Here is a 19,916-nt window from a genome sequence, read left to right as displayed (position 1 = left end):
TGAACTAGTGTGCATAAGAAATAGAGTTTTGTTTATTAAAACTGAAAACTGATATATCATCAGTCTGCTGTTGGAAATAATATACTAGGATTTAAAAAGACTAAAATTAGGCTCAATGAATGCCATGTACACAACAACAGTGTTAATTCAACTCATCTCAGTGGCTAATATGGAGGAAATATAATGACCTCAATTTTAAATATGATATTTTAAGGTGTCCATGGGTCACTCAAGCAGATGTGTCAAGTAGGTCATTAAATATATGGAATTGGAAGTAAAACTAGACATGTAGATGTTATCATTTCATAGATGGTAACTGAAGCCTTAGGAGTGTAATGTAACAGCTAAGGACATAATATAGACTTAGAAGAGGAAGTAGTCCATAACTATATTCTTACGCAATTCCAATGTTTAATGTCATATAAAGGAAAAATTCAGAGCCAATGATCTTTCCACTATATAAAGCTCTCCCAGAAAAAAGAAGAATTGATTTAATCATTTGATAAAATTTTATATTAAGTACCTATTATATGGAGGAACTATTGTAGGCTCTTGGATACATCAGTAAATAAAACTGAAAAAAATCTCAAACCTTAGGGGAGCTTATCTTATAGTTTCTTTATAAATAAACAGGGGTTCCAGAGGTGTTCCCTATTATAAAGCCAGTGGTTCTCTGAAAACCTCAATCCCCCATCTTCAATATTAGAAAGAAAAAACAGATGCCACCCTACTCTCCCATTTCCCCTAATCCACCTTTGTTCAATATTGCACATGACTTTAGCTTTCTGACAAAATTGCTGGTTGTTTTGAGGAAGTGAAATAGATAATGGGGCAATCCAGAAATTAGGCATTGACCTTGAGCAAAAGGAAAGAGAAAGAATATCACATAAAAAAAGAATGATAGGCATTCATAATGAAATAGCGAACATTATAGACCCAAGTTAAGATAAGTGGACAAAGAATTCTCAGTTCTTAGGTTGACAAAATATAACAAAGATAGGATAACATAGTTACACAGTATTGGAGGTAGTAAGAGTAAAGGGATGGGTCTGATTTGAAAATGCCATTTTCAAAGGCAAAATTAGAGGGAAGAGAAGTAAACTCAAACAATCATCTTTCTGATTGTATCTTTGCTCTTATTATCTTGGACTGAGCTTTACTTCCATCAGGCAACAAATTGATGTCAGTCAGACAACATAAAAATGCATTGAATTAAAATTTGATGATAAAACTTTAGACTTTCTCAGTGATTTTTAATATTGTTAAAATAATACATACAATAGTCTATTGATCATGTGTGCAACATAATGATTCAACATTTGTATACACTGTATACATTTCAAAAATGAATATTCTGTAGGATATGTTTTATAACAAAGGAAAAGTGCCACTTTTTAATTCATATACTAAAAGTTGTGCTTTTATCATAAATACACTTTTTAAACTCTTAAAACTGATAGCATTTCAAAAGTGAGTTAGATAATAACCATGAAAGCAAAATTATCCTAGAATCTTTGCTTACCACCTTGAACACTATTCGAATTCTCCCTCTACCTCAGGTCACCCTTGGTTCATCCTAAACGCAAGACCCTCCAGTTGGCACTCTCGCTGGAATCTCCACAACCTGAAGTATAAGACATGACGATAATTATATGAAACCCATAGCTCCAGAAGCACTACACATATGGACATAGATGATCTGACAGTAATCCTGAAGTTCTTCCATTAATTTTTTGGAGGAAAACAATTACAGAACTATTGGCTCTGTAATCAAAGGTCTTACTCTTATACATCAAGGCTCCATATCTACATAATTGTTTGAGTATCTAGAACCTTTTAAAAACAGTTTCTGATATCTGGGTCAGTTGATGAAGTCCTTTATATAACTCCATGAAAACTCAGGCCTCACACTTCTTATCAAGACAGAACATTTTAGATATCCTGCTGAAAGAATAATATAAAAATAGATCATTCTGTACACTCAAAAAAAGTCATGCCTTATGCCAAACCTATGTTAGATTAGCACCCTGGATGGTATGTGACTTCTTGCTTATGAGGAGATGCCAATACTTCCAGAGAAGGAAGCAGACACTGTGGAAGAGTTCCAGTTGCTGGAAAGGATACACTATGGAATAATGCTTCCCTGAACATAATATTTCAAAAAAGGTTTTCCACTCTTTCATGTGGAAAACTGATTTAGATAGCTAAGGCTGGAAGTTTGGACCTGTGTGTATAACTGAAAGGCTACCTGGACACTTAGATCCATCTCCTAGCCATCCTGGTTCAATCTATCACCAGAAATAACGAGTAAATGGACCTGCATGAAAAGTCAGCCATTTTATGTGTGCCAGGCCCACCAGCAAGAAATTCTGCAGCTATCTAATAATGATAAAAATCAGCCAGGTTATCTTCCTCTAGCTGTGTCTTATGTCAGGGAAATCTTGGCTGCCAATATAACCTACCTATAGACCCACATAATGACAGATTTCAGGGTAATGGGGAAATCATTAATGGTCCAGTAGGCCCAGATTCACTCCAAGCTTCAGCAAGACTTAACACATGTAATGGACATCTGCTACTGAGACCTATCATCCATTAGAACTTGTTAGGGTAGAAATTTATATAGGGCTAATCATACCAATGTTGGCATTTAAGCTCAAATGGTCTAGGCCCATAACTAAACTATCATCTGGAGCATCCTGAACTACTGCTGAGCTACTATTAGCATGTGTGCCTCCTGAAAATGTCAATAATCATAAACTTTCCAGGTGTGTCTGCTTTATCAATCACATGGACAGCCAGAGTGCCCAAGAAAAAGTCAATCTACAGAGAAGTCTTCTCAGAAGAAAGTGCAAGGGAGATACCTGTTAATTTACTTGTTGAATAGGGGTGCAGTGGTGCACTGCACTTGGGGGTGCAGTGGTAATCAAAACAGACAAAAATATTTTCCCTATGAGGCTTACATAATAGCTTGGAGGACAGAAAATAAGAAAAGAAATAAGTAAATTAAATAGCATATTAGAAACTAATAAGTGCTATGGAGATAAATAAAGAAAGAAGAAGGGTTATGGAGATTAGCTTTAAATGTGGTCATCAGAGAAGGTCTCCTTGGGAAAGTTATATTTAACTAAATATAGATAAATATAATATAGATAAATATATCTTCTTTGGGAAGAAACTAAAGAAGCAAACCATGTACAGACATACAATAGACACGCTGCAGGTATGGTTCCAGACCACTGCGATAAAATAAATATTGCAATAAAGCAAGTCAACTGAACTCTTTGGCTTCCAAGTGCATATAAAACTTATTTTTACACTATGCTGCAACCTATTAAGTGTGCAATAGTATTATGTCTAAAAAATATATGTCTTAATTTAAAAATACTTTACTGCTAAAATATGCTAACCATAATCTGAGCTTTCAGTAATAATCTTTTTGCCAGTGGAGGGTCTTGACTCAAAGTTGATGGCTGTTGACTGATCAGAATGGTGGTTGCTGAAGGCTGAGGACATGGCTGTGGCAATTTCTTAAAATAAGAAAACAAGTTTGCTCCATTGACTGACTCTTCCTTCCAAGAACTATTTCTCTATAGAATGTGATACTGTTTGATAGCATTTTACCCACTATAGAACTTTCTTCAAATTTGGAGTCAATCCTATCAAACCCTGTCCCTGTTTTATCAATTAAGTTGAGATAATATGTTAAATCCTTTGTTGTCATTTAAACAATATTTACAACATCTTCACCAGGAGTAGATTCTATGTCAAGAAACTACTTTATTTTCCCATCCATAAGAAGCAATTACTTATCCATTAAAGTTTTGTTAAGAAATTGCAGCCACTCAGTCATGTATTCATGCTTCACTTCTAATTTTAGTTCATTTGCTATTTCCACCATTTCTGCAGTTACTTCCTCCACTGAGGTTTTGAACCCCTCAAAATCATCCATAATGGTTGGAATCAACTTCTTCCAATCTCCTGTTAATGTTGGTATTTTGATCTCTTCCTATGAATCACAAGTATTCTTAATAATATCTAGAATGGTAAATCTTTTCCAGAAGGTTATCAATTAACTGCACAGATCCATCAAAGAAATTACTATCTAGGGAAGCTATAGCTTTACAAAATGTATTCCTTAAATAATAAAACTTAAAAGTTGAACTTACTCCTTCATCCATGAACTGCAGAATGGATGCTGTGACAGTAGACATGAAAAACAATTTTAATATCATTGTACATCTCCATCAGAGCTCTTGGATGACCAGGTGCATTGTCAATGGGCAGTCATATTTTGAAAGGTATCTTTTTCTCAGAAGTAGGTGTCAATAGTGGGCTTCAACATTCAGTAAACTATGTTGTCAACAAATGTGCTGTCATTCAGGCTTTGCTGTTCCATTTATAGAGCACAAGGAGAGTAGATTTAACATAATTTTTTAAAATGTCTAAGAGTTGGGGGGGGGGTAAATATCTAGTAGTACAATTGCTGGATTGTAGTATAGTTCTACTTTTAACTTTTCCAGGAACCCTTATTCTGTTTTCCAGAGTGTCTGCACCAGTTTGCACCCTACCAGCACTGAAAGAGGGTTCCCCTTTCCCAATTCACACCAATACTTGTGGTTTCTTGTGTTATTGATTTTACCCATTCTGACAGGAGTGAGGTGGTATCTCATTGTAGTTTGGATATTCATTTCCCTGATGATCAGTGATGTTGAGCATCTTTTCATGTGTCTGTTGGCCATCTGTAAGTCTTTTTGGGAAAAATATCTATTCATGTCTTCTACCCATTTCTTCACTGGATTATTTGTATTTTTGGTGTTGAGTTTGCTATGTTCTTTATAGATTTTTGATACCAATCTATTCTATATGTAATTTGAAAATACTTTCTCCCATTCTGTAAGTTGCCTCTTACTTTTTTGTTCATTACTTCCTTCTCTGTGCAGAAGCTTTTTATCTTGATGAGGTCGCAATAGTTCATTTTTTTCTTTTATTTCCCTTGCCTCTGGAGACATGTCAAGTAAGAAGTTGTTGCAGAAGGTCATACAGGTTGCTGCCTGTTTTCTCCTCTAGGATTTTGATGGTCTCCTGTCTCACACTTAGGTCTTTCATCCATTTTGAATTTATATTTGTGTATGGTGTAATAAAATGGTCCAGGTTCATTCTTCTGCATGTTGCTGTCCTGTTCTCCCAGCACCATTTGCTGAAGAGACTGTCTTTTTTCCATTGGATACTCATTCCTGCTTTCTTGATGATTAGTTGGCCATATACTTGTGGGTCCATTTCTGGGTTCTCTATTCTATTCCATTGATCTATGTGTCTGTTTTTGTGCTAATACCATACTGTCTTGAGAATTACAGCTTTGTAATAAAGGTCAAAGTCTGGAATTGTGATGCCTTCAACTTTGGTGTTCTTTTTCAACATTACTTTGGCTATTTGGGGTCTTTGGTGGTTTCATACAATTTTTAGAATTGTATGTTCTAGCTCTGTGAAGAATGCTGGTGATATTTTGATAATGATTGCACTGAATTTGTAGATTGCTTTGGATAGTATAGACATTTTAACAATATTTGTTCTTCCAATCCATGAGCATGGAATGGTTTTCCATTTCTTAGTGTGTTCTTCAATTTCTTTTATAAGCTTTCTATAGTTTTCAATATATATATATTTTACCCCTTTGGTTGGGTTTATTCCTAGGTATCTTATGGTTTTCGGTGCAATTGTATATGGGATCAATTCTGTGATTTCTTTTTCTGCTGCTTCATTATTCGTGTATAGAAATGCAACTGATTTCTGTACACTGATTTGATATCTAAGACTGCTAAATTCATGTATCAGTTCTAGAAGTTTTTGGTGAAATATTTCTGGTTTTCCATGTAGAGTATCATGTCCTCTGAAAGTGTAAATGTTTGACTCCTTCCTTTTCAATTTTTATTTCTTTATGTTGTCTGCTGAGGCTAGGAGTTCAAGTATGATGTGGAACAACTGTTGTGAGTATGGACAACCCTGTCATGTTCCTGAACTTACGGGGTAAGCTCTCAGGTTTTTCCCATTGAGGATGATATTAATTGTGGGGATTTGGCATATGGCCTTTATGATGTTGAGGTATAGTTCTTCTATCCCTACTTTCATGGGGGTTTTTACCAATAAAGGATACTTTATTTTGTCAAATGCTTTCCTGGTGTCTATTGAGAAGATCATATATTTCTTATCCTTTATTCTATTAATGTGGTGTATCACATTGATTGATTAGTGAATACCAAACTAGCCCTTCAGCACAGGAATGAATCCCACGTGATCATGGTGATGTTTTAATGTACTATTAGATTTGATTTGTTAGTATTTTGTTGAGAATATTTGCATACAAATTTATCAGGGATATTGGCCTGTAATTCTCCTTTTTGGTGGGGTCTTCAGTTTTGGAATCAAGGTGACTCATCAAATGAGTTTGGAAGATTTCTTTCCATTTATAGTTTTTGAAATAATTTTCAAAGATAGATATTAACTTTTCTTTAAATAGCTGATAGAATTCCCCTGGGAAGCCATCTGGCCCAGGAATCTTGTTTATTGGGAGATATTTGATTACTGATTCAATATCTTTGCTGGTTATGGGTCTGCTCAAATTATCTATTTTTTCCTATTTCAATTTTGGTAGTTTGTATATTTCTAAAAATTTGACCATTTCTTCCAGATTTCCCAGTTCGTTGGCATATAATTTTTCATTGTATTCTCTTATCAGTGTTTGTATTTCTGTGTTTTTGGTTGTGATCACATTCATTCAGGATTTTATCTATTTGGGTTCTTTCTCTTTTCTTTTTGGTAAGTCTGGATAGGGGTTTATCAATTTTGTTAATTCTTTCAAAGAACCAGACCTTAATTTCATGTTTTGTTCTGCTTTTTTGTTTTTTTCTATATAATTTATTTCTGCTCTAATCTTTATTATTTCCCTTCTTCTGTCTTTAGGCTTTATTTGCTGTGCCTTTTATAGCTCCTTTAGGCATAAGGTTATATTGTGTATTCAGGGCCTTTCATGTTTCTTGAAATGGGCCTGGATTGCAATATACTTCCAAAGACTGCCTTTGTGGCATCCCAAAGGGTTTGAATTGTCATGTTTTAATTTTCAGTTGCTTCCATGTACTTTTTTTTTTATCTCTTCTTCAATTTCCTGGTTAACCCATTCATTCTTTAGTAGGATGCTCTTTAACCTCCATGTATTTGAGGGCCTTCCACATTTTTCCTTGTGTTTGACTTCAAGTTTCATAGCATTGTTTTCTGAAAACATGCATGGTATGATCTTGATTTTTTGTACCTATTGAGGGCTGATTTGTGACCAATTATGTGATCTATTCTGGAGAATGTTCCATGTGCACTTGAGAAAAATGTGCATTCAGGTGTTTTAGGGTGAAATCTGAATATATGTTAAGTTCATCTGGTCCAGTGTGTGTCTCAAAGCCACTGTTTCCTTGTTGATTTTCTTAGATGATCTGGCCCTTGTTGTAAAGGAGGGGTATTAAAATCCCCTAGTATTATTGTATTATTATCAATGAGCTTCTTCATGTTTGTTATTAATAAACATATATTTGTGTGCTCCAATTTGGGCACATAAATATTTACAGTTGTTAGATCTTCTTGATGGATAGACCCCTTAATTATGATATAATGCCCTTCTTCACCTCTTGCTACAGTCTTTGTTTGCAAATCTAGTTTATATCAGGGCACATGGGTAGATCAGTTGGTTAAGCATTCGACTCTTGATTTCAGAAAAGAAGGGGTGCCTGGGTGACTCAGCCAATTAAGTGTATGACTTCGGCTCAGATCATGATCTCACGGTTGGTGAGTTTGAGTTGGTGTCAGCATTGGACTCTGTGCTGACAGGGCAGAGCTTGCTTGGTATTCTCTCACTCCCTCTCTCTCTGCTCCTTGCCTGTTTATGCACTCACTCTCACTCTCTTTTCAAAATAAATAAATATTTTTTAAAAATCTAGTTTATCTCATATAAGTATGGCTACTCCAGCTTTCTTTTGACATCCATTAGCATGATAGAAGTTTCTCCATCCCCTCACTTTCAATCTGCATGTGTCTTTAGGTCTGTAATAAGTCTTTTGTAGGCAGCATATAAATGGATCTTGGGTGTTTTTTTTTAATCCATTATGCTACCTTATGTCTTTTGTTTGGAGCATTTAGTCCATTTACATTCTGAGTGATTATTGAAAGATATGAATTTAGTGCCATTCTGTCACCTGTAGAGTTGGTGTTTCTGGTGATGTTATCTGGTCCTTTGTAGTCTTTGTTGCTTTGATCTTTATTTTTTTCCTCCAGAGAGTCCCCCTAAAAATTTCTTATAGGGCTGATTTAGTGATCATGAACCCCTTTAGTTAGTTTGTTTGTTTTTTGTCTTGGAAACTTTTTATCTCTTCCCCTATTCTGAATAACAGCCTTGCTGGATAAAGGATGCATGGCTGCATCTTTATCTGATTCAGCACGTTGAATATATTCTACCACTCCTTCCTTGCCTGCCAGATTTCAGTGAACAGGTCTGCTGCTAACCTTATATGTCTACCCTTGTAGCTTTAGAACTTTTTGTTCCTAACTGCTTTCAGAACCCTCTCTTCATCTTGTATTTTGCAAGTTTCACTATGATATGTCATGGTGTTGGTCTGTTATTGTTGATTTTGAGAGGAGTTCTCTGTGCCTCTTGGACTTGAATGTCTGTTCCCTTCCCCAGATTAAGGAAGCTTTCAGCTATAATTTGTTCAAATAAACCTTCTTCCCCATTTTCCCACTATTCTTCTATTGGGACTCCTATAATACAGATATTGTTTCATTTAATGGAATCACTAAGTTCCCTAAGTCTCCCCTCATGATCTAATACTTCTCTTCCCCTCTTTTCAGCTTAATTATTTTCCATAATTTTATCTTCTATATTAACCACCCTTTCCTATGCTTCTTCAATCCTCACTTTTACTATATACAGTCAGGTTTGCATCTGTTACAACATTTTTTTAATTTATGCCTGACTAGCTTTTAGGTCTTTGATCTCTGGAGCGAGGGTTTCTCTGGTGTCTTCTATGCTTTCCTCAAGCCTAGCTAGTAGTCTTATGACTGTTGTTTTAAATTCTTGTAAGATATATTGCTTATATCTTTTTTGAGCAAGTCCTTGGCTGTGATTTCTTCTTGACATTTTTTTTTTTATGGAGAATGCCTCCAACTTCTCATTTTGGTTAAGTTTCTGTCTTTTTTGTGTTTTAAAAGCTTGTTATGCTTCTTGCACCTGAGAGTAATGCTCTATTAAAAAGGGGTTATACACTGTCCAGGGCCTGGCATTTCAGTAAGTGTTTCTTGTGTATGCTGTGTGAACTCTGTTTTGTTTTGGCTACTCGTTTCTACTGTCACTCCTCTGCAGAGCCCCTCCTTGATTGCAGTGTGGAAGGTATGGAGCTTTATCTAGGTGTGCTTTGGTTTGTTGGTTAGAATAAGCCTGGAAAAAGGGGGGGAAGCCTAATCCCAAAAAAAGGTAAAAGTAAAGGGAATTAAAAAAACAGAGAATCAAAAAACTATAAGACTGATTCTAATTAAAAAGAAAGAAAAAAAATTGAAGTCTGATCCAAAAAGAAAAAGAGAAAATGAAATGAAACAAATAAGAAATTATATGCCTGATTCTAAAAGAAAAAAAGAAGAAAGGAGAAAAAAAGTAAGCCTCGTCCTATTCCCACCAGTACTGCAGGTGTCATTTTGAAGCACCTGGTTTTCAGTATACTTGGTGCATGTAAGGTGCTGCTTATGCTAGTCTTCTGGAAGAGAGGTCTGCTGTGTTGGCTCAGAGTCAGTCTTGCTCCAGTAAATAAGCAGTTGCCATGCTCAGGGGGTTTGGTTTAAGTGGGTCCCGCCTCCACTTGGGGTTGCTGTGCTGCTCTCTGAAGTCCCACCATGTTGGTGTTGGGGAGAAAATGGTGGCGCTCCAATCTCCCATCCCCAGACAGGGGATCTCATACCCCTGCTGTTTAGTCAGCTCTCACAGAAAAGCATGGATAGTCAGCTCACCCTGTGCCACTGCTCTCCTGCATTTTTTCTTTGGCACTCAGCTGGGATTCAAAACTTGAAGTCTTAAAGGACCCAGGACAATGCGGACCCTACCCACCTCTACTCAAGATTAGAGCCTCTTCACACTGTGTCTGAAGTCCTTTGTCCCAGAAAAACAGTCCCACGCCTACACAGTGCATGGTATCAATGGTGTAGCACCACTAAAAGCAGCAACAAGGTTATATTCCCTCTAGGTATGCCTCTGTGCCTGCTGATAAAAGGCCTCTTGTTGGAACCTACACGGTCTTGTGTCCTTGGAGAGGCAATATACCCTCTTCCAAAAGTACTCCAAGAAGGAGAATATTCTCCCCCGTGTACCCTGGAGATCCCTACAATGTGCTATGCACTCCTAGGCCAGCTCCCTACTTCTCCCCAGAGTGCACACCACAGCTCTGCTCCAGAGAAAGTCATGCACTTTCAAAATCCCCACTGTGTGCAAAAAAGCATGTGACATGCAGTACTTCTCTCTCTAGTCTGTAGTCTAGAGAGGTTTTCCTCTTGTGCAAAGTGATGCCACACTCACTCAACTCCTCTTTCTCTTCCTTTTGTCTCTCTTGGAAAGGGTTGCCTCCTCTTGATGGCACCACAGGTGTTCTCTGACCCAATTCACTTTCATGCACCTCACACCTGCCATGCTGTCTCCTTCCAACCCAACTCCTTCTGCCAGTCCTCAGATCGATTTCCTGGGCGTTTCAAGTGATCTGACCTCAATACAGCTGTGTTTGAGGGCTGAGGAAAGCTCAAGTTCCTACTACTTCTCTGCCATCTTAACTCCTCCCTGAACAAATACTTCTTTAAGATAAGTAACAAATATAGAATTATTAATAATTCTTTACTTGGGATGCCCATCTCTCCTATACTATTTTACCTCCTTAGTAAAGCCTTTTCTGATCTCCCCACTTTTATAAAGTGTTGGTTGCTTCTTATCCTGATTTCCATACTATTTTGAACATATATCAATTATATCACATTTCAGACTACATAGGTACACCTATGTCTGTACTAGATTGTGAGTTCCTCAAAAACCAGAATCAAATATTTGTATCCTCAGTGACTAATGCAGTGGCTGGGCTCTGAGAAGTGCTCTACGAATATCTGTGGAACAAATTACTGTGAATTATAGTTGGGCTAATAATAATTATATTCCACTAGCATTGATTTCGTAGCTATTTCACAGTTGGAGTCAAAATGGCACTATGTCCCAGGAAGAACTGAAAATTTAAAACTGTAAAACAGGAAATAAAACATAATTAACTTTCTATGTAACTAATTATATTAGCAAAAAAATTATGCTGAGATTTTGGTAATGAATTTCTGAACTAAGATTTAAAAGCATAAATACTTGATAAAATAAAAATTAAAAGAACTGAAATGTAATTAAAAGAGCATAGGCTCTGGAATCAAATTCACCTGAATTTGAATTCTGACTTCACAATTACTAGCTAGAAGTTTGGGTCAAGGTGGCATAGTAGTAGGGGACCCTATGCTTATCTTGTTTCTCAAACACAGCTAGATAAATATCAAATAATTCTGAATACCCAGGAAACCAATCTGAGGACAGAGAACAAACTACACAACTAGGGGGAGAATAGAGGCCACATTGAGGAAGGTAGGAGGTGTAGAGATGTGATTTGGGGGAGAAAAGAATTATGAATGCTACAGAGGTGAGGATGCTCTGATCAGAGAGAGAGAGAGAGAGAGAGAGAGAGAGAGAGAGACGGAGATCAGTGTGCAGGTGATTGCACAAGAAAAACACTTTCCCAAAACCATTGACTGGGAAAATGAGAAGGGCTGATTATTGCAAGTTTTTATAAGCAGTGGAGCTCAAAGTCTGACGTTCTTAGAAGTGTGCTGGGGTGGAGCTTGTGGGCATAGTGGTATTCTGGTGGAGAAGGAAGGAAGAAACCCGGGAGCAGAGTGTGGTCCGAGGATCCCTAGAGTCACACTGGGAGAGACAGTTACCCTTCCTGGAGTGCATTTTGGAGAGATGGCACTGCCTCTCAGGGGACAAAATTGCTGGCGGGTGCCTTTGAGCTGCCCCATTCATTAGCATAGACACAGAGGTACCTGCTGAGGGCAGGTAGCTTAGATGCCAGCTTTCTGTTGTGCTTCACCACAAATTCCAAGTCCCTGCATGTTTGTGTGATTGCCCTTCCAGCACAAAACAGCACCAGCCACAGCATGGTGAGATCTTCCTCCAGAGGATCAGCACAGGTCCACACCACACCAAGTCCCTCAAATTTGGAGTTTTGTAACCCACCCAGTGTGTCTGCGATAAAACACAGGAGCCCTGTGCTGCCGAGTGGGCAGATGGCTCAGACACAGACAGGGTGAAGGCAAGGATCTTGGGATCTCTGGGACACATGAAGGGAGATTATTCACTCTTCTGTGAGGGCTTCCTGAACAGTGGTGGGTAGAAATGCTCCTCTCTGGGTATGAGAGAGGGGGCTGACACCATTTTTATACCCTGACCAACAGCATGGATAGATTTCAGTGAGCAGCACAGCACCCACAGTGAAGGCTTCAGAATCTTACACCATGACCCATCCCCCTCTACTCGGCAGATGCTTTTTTAATAGATGCAGAAAAAAAATCATTTGACACAATACAGCATCTATTCTTGAAAAATACCCTCAATAAAGTAGGGGTAGAGGGAACATACCTCAACATCATAAAGGCAATCTATGAAAGACCCAGTGCTAATATCAACCTCAATGAGGAAAAAGTAAGAGGTTTTTCTCTATGGTCAGAACAAGACTGGGATGTCGACTCTCAAAATTGTTATTTAGTATAGTACTGAAAGACCCTCAGTAATCAGACAACAAAAGAAAATAAAAGTCATCCAAATTGGCAAGGAATAAGTCAAACTTTCACTATTCTCAGATGCGTTGATACTCCATGTAGAAAGACTCCACCAAAAATTGCTAGAACTGATGAATTCAGTAAAATCGCAGGATACAAAATCAACATACAGAAATCTGTTGCATCTCTATACACCAATAATGAAGACACAGAAATTTCAGGAATCAATCCCATTTTCAATTGTACCAAAAAACCATAAGAAGTATAGGAATAAACCTAACCAAAGAGGTAAAAGATCTATATTCTGAAAACTATAAAAGACTTATGAAAGAAATTTATGTTGACAAAAAGAGGGTAGCCTGGGTGGCTCGGTCAGTTAAGTATCTGACTTTGGCTCCAGTCATCATCTCATGGCTTATGAATTTGAGCTTCACATCAGGCTCTGTGCTGACAACTCAGAGCCTGGAACCTGCTTCAGATTCTGCATCTCTGTCTCTCTCTGCCCCTTCCTTGCTCACACTCTGTATCTCTCTCTCTCTCTCTCTCTCTCTCTCTCTCTCTCAATATAAACATTTTTAAAAATTTCAAGATGACACAATGAAATGGACAAACATTCCATGCTCATGGACTGGATGAATAAATCGTTAAAATGTCTCTACTACCCAAAGCAATCTACACATTTAATGCAATCCCCATCAATATACCACTAGCATTGAGAGACCTGGCTAGCTCCATCAATGGAGCAAATGACTCTTCATCTTAGGGTTGTGAGTTTCACCCCCACATTGGATGTAGAGTTTACTTAAAAATAAAAATCTTTTTGGGGTGCCTGGGTGGCTCAGTCAGTTAAGCATCCAACTTCAGCTGAGTTTATGATCTTGCAGTTTGTGGGTTCGAGCCCCACATCGGGCTTTGTGCTGACAGCTCAGAGCCTGGAGCTTGCTTTGGATTCTGTGTCTCCCTCTCTCTCTGTTCCTCCCCTGCTCACACTCTGTCTCTCTGTCTCTCTCAAAATAAATAAAATATTAAAATAAAATTTTAATAAAGTTAAAATATTTTTAAAAGCTATTGAGAGACACTACAATTAAAAAAGTTACCACCAGAATTTTTCACAGAGCCAGAATAAGCAATCCTAAAATCTGTATGGAATCCCAAAGGACCCCAAATAGCCAAAGCAATCTTGAAAAAGAAAAGCAAAACTGAAGGCATCACAATTCTGGACCTCAAGCTATATTACAAAACTGTATTCATCAAGATAGTATGGTACTTGCACAAAAACAGAAACACAAATCAATGGAAAAGAATAGAAAACCCAGAAATGGATCCACAACTATAGGGTCAACTAATCTTCGACAGAGCAGGAAAGAATATTCAATGGAAAAAAGACAGTCTCTTCAACAAATCGTGTTGGGGAAACTGGGCAGCAACATGTAGCAGAATGAAACTATACCACTTTCTTATACCATACTCAAAAATAAATTCATAATTGATTAAAGACCTAAATGTGAGACAGCACACTATCAAAATCCTAGAATAAAATACAGGCAGCAACCTCTTCGACCGTGGCCATAGTAACTTCTTACTAGACACATCGCTGGAGGTAAGGGAAACAAAAGCAAACATGAACTACTAGGACTTCATGAAGATAAAAAGATTCTGCACAGCAAGGAAAACAATCAACAAAACTAAAAGGCAACCAATGTAATGGGAGAAGATATTTGCAAATGACATATCAGATAAAGGGTTACTATCCAAAAACTATAAAGAACTTATCAAACTTAACACCCCAAAAACAAATAACCCAGTGAAGAAATTAGCAGAAGACATGAATAGACATTTTCCCAAAGAAGACATATAGGTGGTTAAGAGACACGGGAAAAGACACTCAGCATCACTTTTTATCAGGGAACTACAAATCAAAACCACAATGAGATACCACCTAACACTTGTCAGCATGGACAAAATTAACAACGCAGGAAGCAATAGATGTTAGAGAGTATAAGGATAAAGGGGAACCCACTTACACTGTTTTTCGGAATGCAAACTGGTGCAGCCACTCTGGAAAACAGTATGGAGTTTCCTCAAAAAGTTAATCATAGAAACTCCCTAAAACCCAGCATTTGCACCAGTAGGTATTTACTAAAAAAACACAAAAGTATTAATTGGAAGGGGCACATGCACCCTCGTGTTTATAGCCGCATTATCAACAATAGCCAAAATGGAAAGAGCCCAAATATCCATCTACTGATGAACGGATAATGAAGCAGTGCTATGTATATATGATGGAATATTACTTTGCCATGAAAAAGAATGATATCTTGGGGCGTCTGGGTGGTTCTGTTGTTTAAGCATCTGACTCTTGATCTCGGCTCTGGTCATGATCTCATGGTTTGTGCAATCGAGCCCCATGTCGGGCTCTGAACTGGCAGAGCAGAGCCTGCTTGGGATTCTCTCTCTCTCTCTCTGTCCCTCCCCTGCTGCCTGTCTCTCTCTAAAAATAAGTAAACTTAAAAAAAAGAATGATATCTTGCCATTTGTAATGATGTGGATGGAGCTAGATTATATTATGCTAAGCGAAATAAGTCAGTGAGAGAAAGGCAAATACCATATGATTTCACTCAAATGTGGAACTTAAGAGACAGAACTGATGAACATAGGGGAAAGAATTAAAAAATGAGAGGGAGGCAAACCACAAGAAATTACCAACTATAGAGAAAAACAGGTTTGCTGGAGGGGAGGTAGGTGGGGAATGGGCTAAATGTGTGATGGCTATTAAAGTACTTGTAATGAACACCTCCCATTGTATGTAAGTGATGAATCACTAAATTCTACTCCTAAAACCAATATTACACTTTTTGTTAACTAGCTAGAATTTAAATAAAAATTTGCAACAAAAACAAAGAAACAAATTATGACTGAAAAAACAATTATTAGCTATATCATTTGTAAAATAATCACCAGAAGTAACTCATATAACACGTAAATAGTTCCTAATACATAGTAAGCTTCCAATAAATGGTAGCTGTTCTTACTAATTTAATCTGGAGAAAACAGGGAATATTTTACTAATAATCACCAAATAGTGGCTCTGTGAAGGTCTGACCCAAGAGAAAAATATAAAAAGTCCATTTCCTCCTCTTTTCTCACTCCCATTCTCACCCCAAACTCTCCCATGAAAGCATTATGATCATTACCTTCCTTATGCCAAGAACCAATCTAAAACATAGCTGTTCTCTCTTTCTGAAGTTCCTGGTAAAGATCTTCCCTACAGAAGAAAATAAATCATTTTGTAATTCACACTTTTCTGATGGCAAGCATATTAATTGTTTAGAATTAAAAAGCTTTTTTATCAAATTTCTACTGGGTTAGACTAAATCACAATACTGTCAAGCCAGGAAAGTAATTAAGCAGAGAAGGTACACTGAGTCAGTATACTTTGTTGGAAAAATTACAGGCCAAAAGTTGAAATCGGAAACTTGATTTCTGTTCTTAACTTTGCTAATAACTTAGAAATCTTAGGTGAGTTGTTTTATTACTCTAGGTCTCAACTTCCTCACTTGTAGATGATAAATTCTATGGTGAAACAACTGGCCCAAATTTTGGGAAAAAAATAAAAAAGCTGTATCCCAACTCACTTCTTAAATGTATAAAGTCCAGACAACTGCACAAATATTTTACTATAAAAAGTGAAACTACATAATTTCCAGAGAGAAGTGTTAAAACATATGTTTATAATTTTGGAAGGAGGAAGTTCTTCTAAAAGAAAACACAAACAAGAAGTCATAAATAAAAAGTGATACAGCTACATAAAAACTTAAATCCTCTTTTGGAAAAATATACTTCTGTAAACATTTCAAAAGATGAAAGAGAAAAATCACATAGAAAAATAACGCTCATGGGGCACCTACATGGCTAAATTGGTTGGGCGATATCTTGGGGCAAGTGACCTCGATTTCTGCTCGGGTCATGATCTCACAGTTTCTGGGTTTAAGCCCTGCATCAGGCTCCATGCTATTAGCACAGAGCCTGCTTTGATTCTCTCTCTCTCTTGAAATAAATAAATAAACTTTAAAAAAAGGCTTTATAAAAAGAAAACTAAAGGTTATGTTCAAATAATTCACAGAGGGGCGCCTGGGTGGCACAGTCGGTTAAGTGTCCGACTTCAGCCAGGTCACGATCTTGCGGTTCCTGAGTTTGAGCCCCGCGTCGGGCTCTGGGCTGATGGCTCAGAGCCTGGAGCCTGTTTCCGATTCTGTGTCTCCCTCTCTCTCTGCCCCTCCCCCGTTCATGCTCTGTCTCTCTCTGTCCCAAAAATAAATAAACGTTGAAAAAAAAATTTAAAAAAAAACACAAATAATTCACAGAAAAAGAATACAAATGGCCATCAAACATATAAAAAAGTTGTTCAACTTCCTCACAATTAAAGACATATACATCAAAAGGAGATATTTTAGTCTATCCAACTGGTAAAAAATAATATATTTTAAAATACTAAATGCTGGTCAAGGCAAGGGAAGTGAACATTCTTCGGTGTTGGTGAGAGTGTAAAGTGGTGCTGCTCTCCAGTGCTAATTCTTGCTACAAGTCTCCAAAGCACTTTGTTTCAATCCTTCTCAGAGATACCCCTCTTCCAGTATTCCTAGTATCTGATTTGGCATCCTACAGACACATTTTAATCTGGAACACTGTGTGCAAATATGTACATTGGTCTTGCTAACCCATCCCCTATCACCTCCTCTGCCTTGAGGAAAGTTCAAAGTCTCCTTCAGTGTGGCTCCTTTCCTCTCTTCTACTCTTTGGGATCTCTTCCTTTCTGATAAGCAAGTTCCAAAAATTTTAAGAACCTAGCCAGTGAAATTCTCAAAGCATAACCATTAGCAACTGAGAAGAAGAAACACAAAGATTTGGATAATTCTTGAAATGGAAACAGAATACAAATTAATATATAAAGGAATTATCCTGCCACAGTTATTTAGTCATTTATTTAAGTAATTTCCACACCCAATGTGGGGCTCAAACTCATTAACCTCAAGATCAAGAGTTATATGCTCTTCTGACTGAGCTAGCCAGGTGCCCCTTGCCACAGTTATTTTAAAGATAAAATTAAAATGGCTAAAATGTAATAGGATACTACTTTCTATGGGCAAAAGTTATCATAAACTTACAAAATAATATTTCTATTTTCAAGAGCTACAAAAATAATATTTTTCACAGAACAAGTCATACCTCATGAACTAAAATAGCATGTATTGTATTACTTTTTAAAAATCTTCAATGTTGGGGCACCTGGGAGGCTCAGTCAGTTAAGCATCAGACTTGGGCTCAAGTCATGATCTCACAGTTCATAGTTCAAGCCCTGCATCGGGCCCTGTGCTGACAGCTCAGAGCCCGGAGCCTGCTTCAGATTCTGTGACTCCCTCTCTCTCTCTACCCCTCCCCCGCTCATGCTCTGTCTCTGTCTCTCAAAGATAAATAAACATTACATTTTTAAAAAATCTTCAATGTGGACTTTTTCCAGGAGAAATTAAGTGATGAATGGCAATTAATCTCATAATAAATTTAGAAGTGAATTAGAATATGAAAACAAAAGGAGACAGAAGGAATAATTCTATTTTCCCTTCAGTTTGAATCAGCAATGAATTCATATATGAAATAGTCTAAACAATATAAACTATTTAATGAACATATTTAAAAATATTTTCTAGTTTGTATTTGGACAACACAACTCTGAAAGCAAGGGAAAATGTTCCAAAAATATATTTAGTTTATAGGAAATAATGAAAATATGTAAATGTAGATTTATACTATTATCATTAAAATGTATAAGAACTGAACATGCCCATTTGCTTGAATGGTTACTCACTTGAATAGAAAATATAATTTTCCAGTTTTAAATGTGTGGGAAATGAATGAAGTATTGTCAGCTATTTAACAAATTGATTATAGATTGACTTAATAAAAAGAGGATAGGCATATGCACCCCAATGTTTACAGCAGTGTTATCAACAATAGCCGAATTATAGAAAGAGGCCAAACGTCCATCAACTGATGAATGAATAAAGAAAATGTGGTGTGTGTACACACACACACACACACACACACACACACACATACATACAGTGGAATATTACTCACCAATTCCAAAGAATGAAATCTTGCCATTTTCAATGATATGAATGGAGGTAGAGAGTGTTATTCTAAGTGAAATAAGTCAGTCAGAGAAAGACAAATATCATATGATTTCACTCATGTGTGGAATTTAAGAAACAAAACAGAGGAACATAGGGGAAGGGAAGGAAAAATAAGATAAAAACACAGAGGGAGACAAACCATAAGAGACTCTTAAAAACAGAAAACAAAGTGAGGGTTGCTGGAGGGGAAGAGGGTTGGGGTATGGGCTAAATGGGTGATGGACATTAGGGCACTTGTTGGGATGAGCAGTGGGTGTTGTATATAAGTAACGAGTCACTAAGTTCTACTTCTGAAGCCAATACTACATTCTATGTTAACTAACTTGAATTTATAAGAATAAAGAGAATAGAAACAAACAAACAAAAAGAATGATTCTTTCAAAATGAAGTAAGGTAAGTAAGAAATAAGTAAATGTTTTCCACCATGTCCTTAGAATTTAAGAACACAAGAGATGTGTATGAATGATCTCCCAAAAAATGACTCTTAAGAGATATTTCTTAATGGATCTCCTCCAGGGGAACTTCTTTTCTGTCTTCCTCCCTGCACTCTTGCTTTGCTGTGTACTCGAAGGTATTATCAGACTTAATACCATTATTGTACAGCTGTTTGTTCATTTATCCTCTTAATGGAATATGCAGTTAGTGAGAACAACAGCATACATTGACAATTTCCCAAAACAAAATCTACTTGAGTTCTACTACTTCATCAGAATATTTGTATGTACAGTTTGAAGATTGAAGCAAACTAGTTTTAACTTTTTTATCACACTTTAGCTATGTTTAAATATGTGTAGATATTTATTTCAAGCAATTTACAATAAATTAAAAAATTTGGAGGTTATATGG

The 19,916-nt window shown here is 37.0% G+C and overlaps 1 long non-coding RNA gene across 1 annotated transcript in view; it reads right to left on the bottom strand.

Moving 5' to 3' along the window:
- Nucleotides 1-1,452: 1,452 nt before the first annotated feature.
- Nucleotides 1,453-19,916, bottom strand: part of LOC128311410 (uncharacterized) — a 24,224-nt gene continuing 5,760 nt past the window's right edge. The window contains exons 3-4 of the long non-coding RNA XR_008289790.1: nt 16,074-16,144; nt 1,453-1,624 (exon numbers count right to left, since the gene is read on the bottom strand). This is a non-coding gene — a long non-coding RNA (uncharacterized LOC128311410). The remainder of the gene's footprint in view (nt 1,625-16,073; nt 16,145-19,916) is intronic.

Source organism: Acinonyx jubatus, chromosome X (genome assembly GCF_027475565.1).
Source record: "Acinonyx jubatus isolate Ajub_Pintada_27869175 chromosome X, VMU_Ajub_asm_v1.0, whole genome shotgun sequence".
Lineage (NCBI taxonomy): Eukaryota > Metazoa > Chordata > Mammalia > Carnivora > Felidae > Acinonyx > Acinonyx jubatus.
Note: the sequence above shows the minus strand (reverse complement) of the source record. Positions and strands in the feature narration are given on the sequence as shown.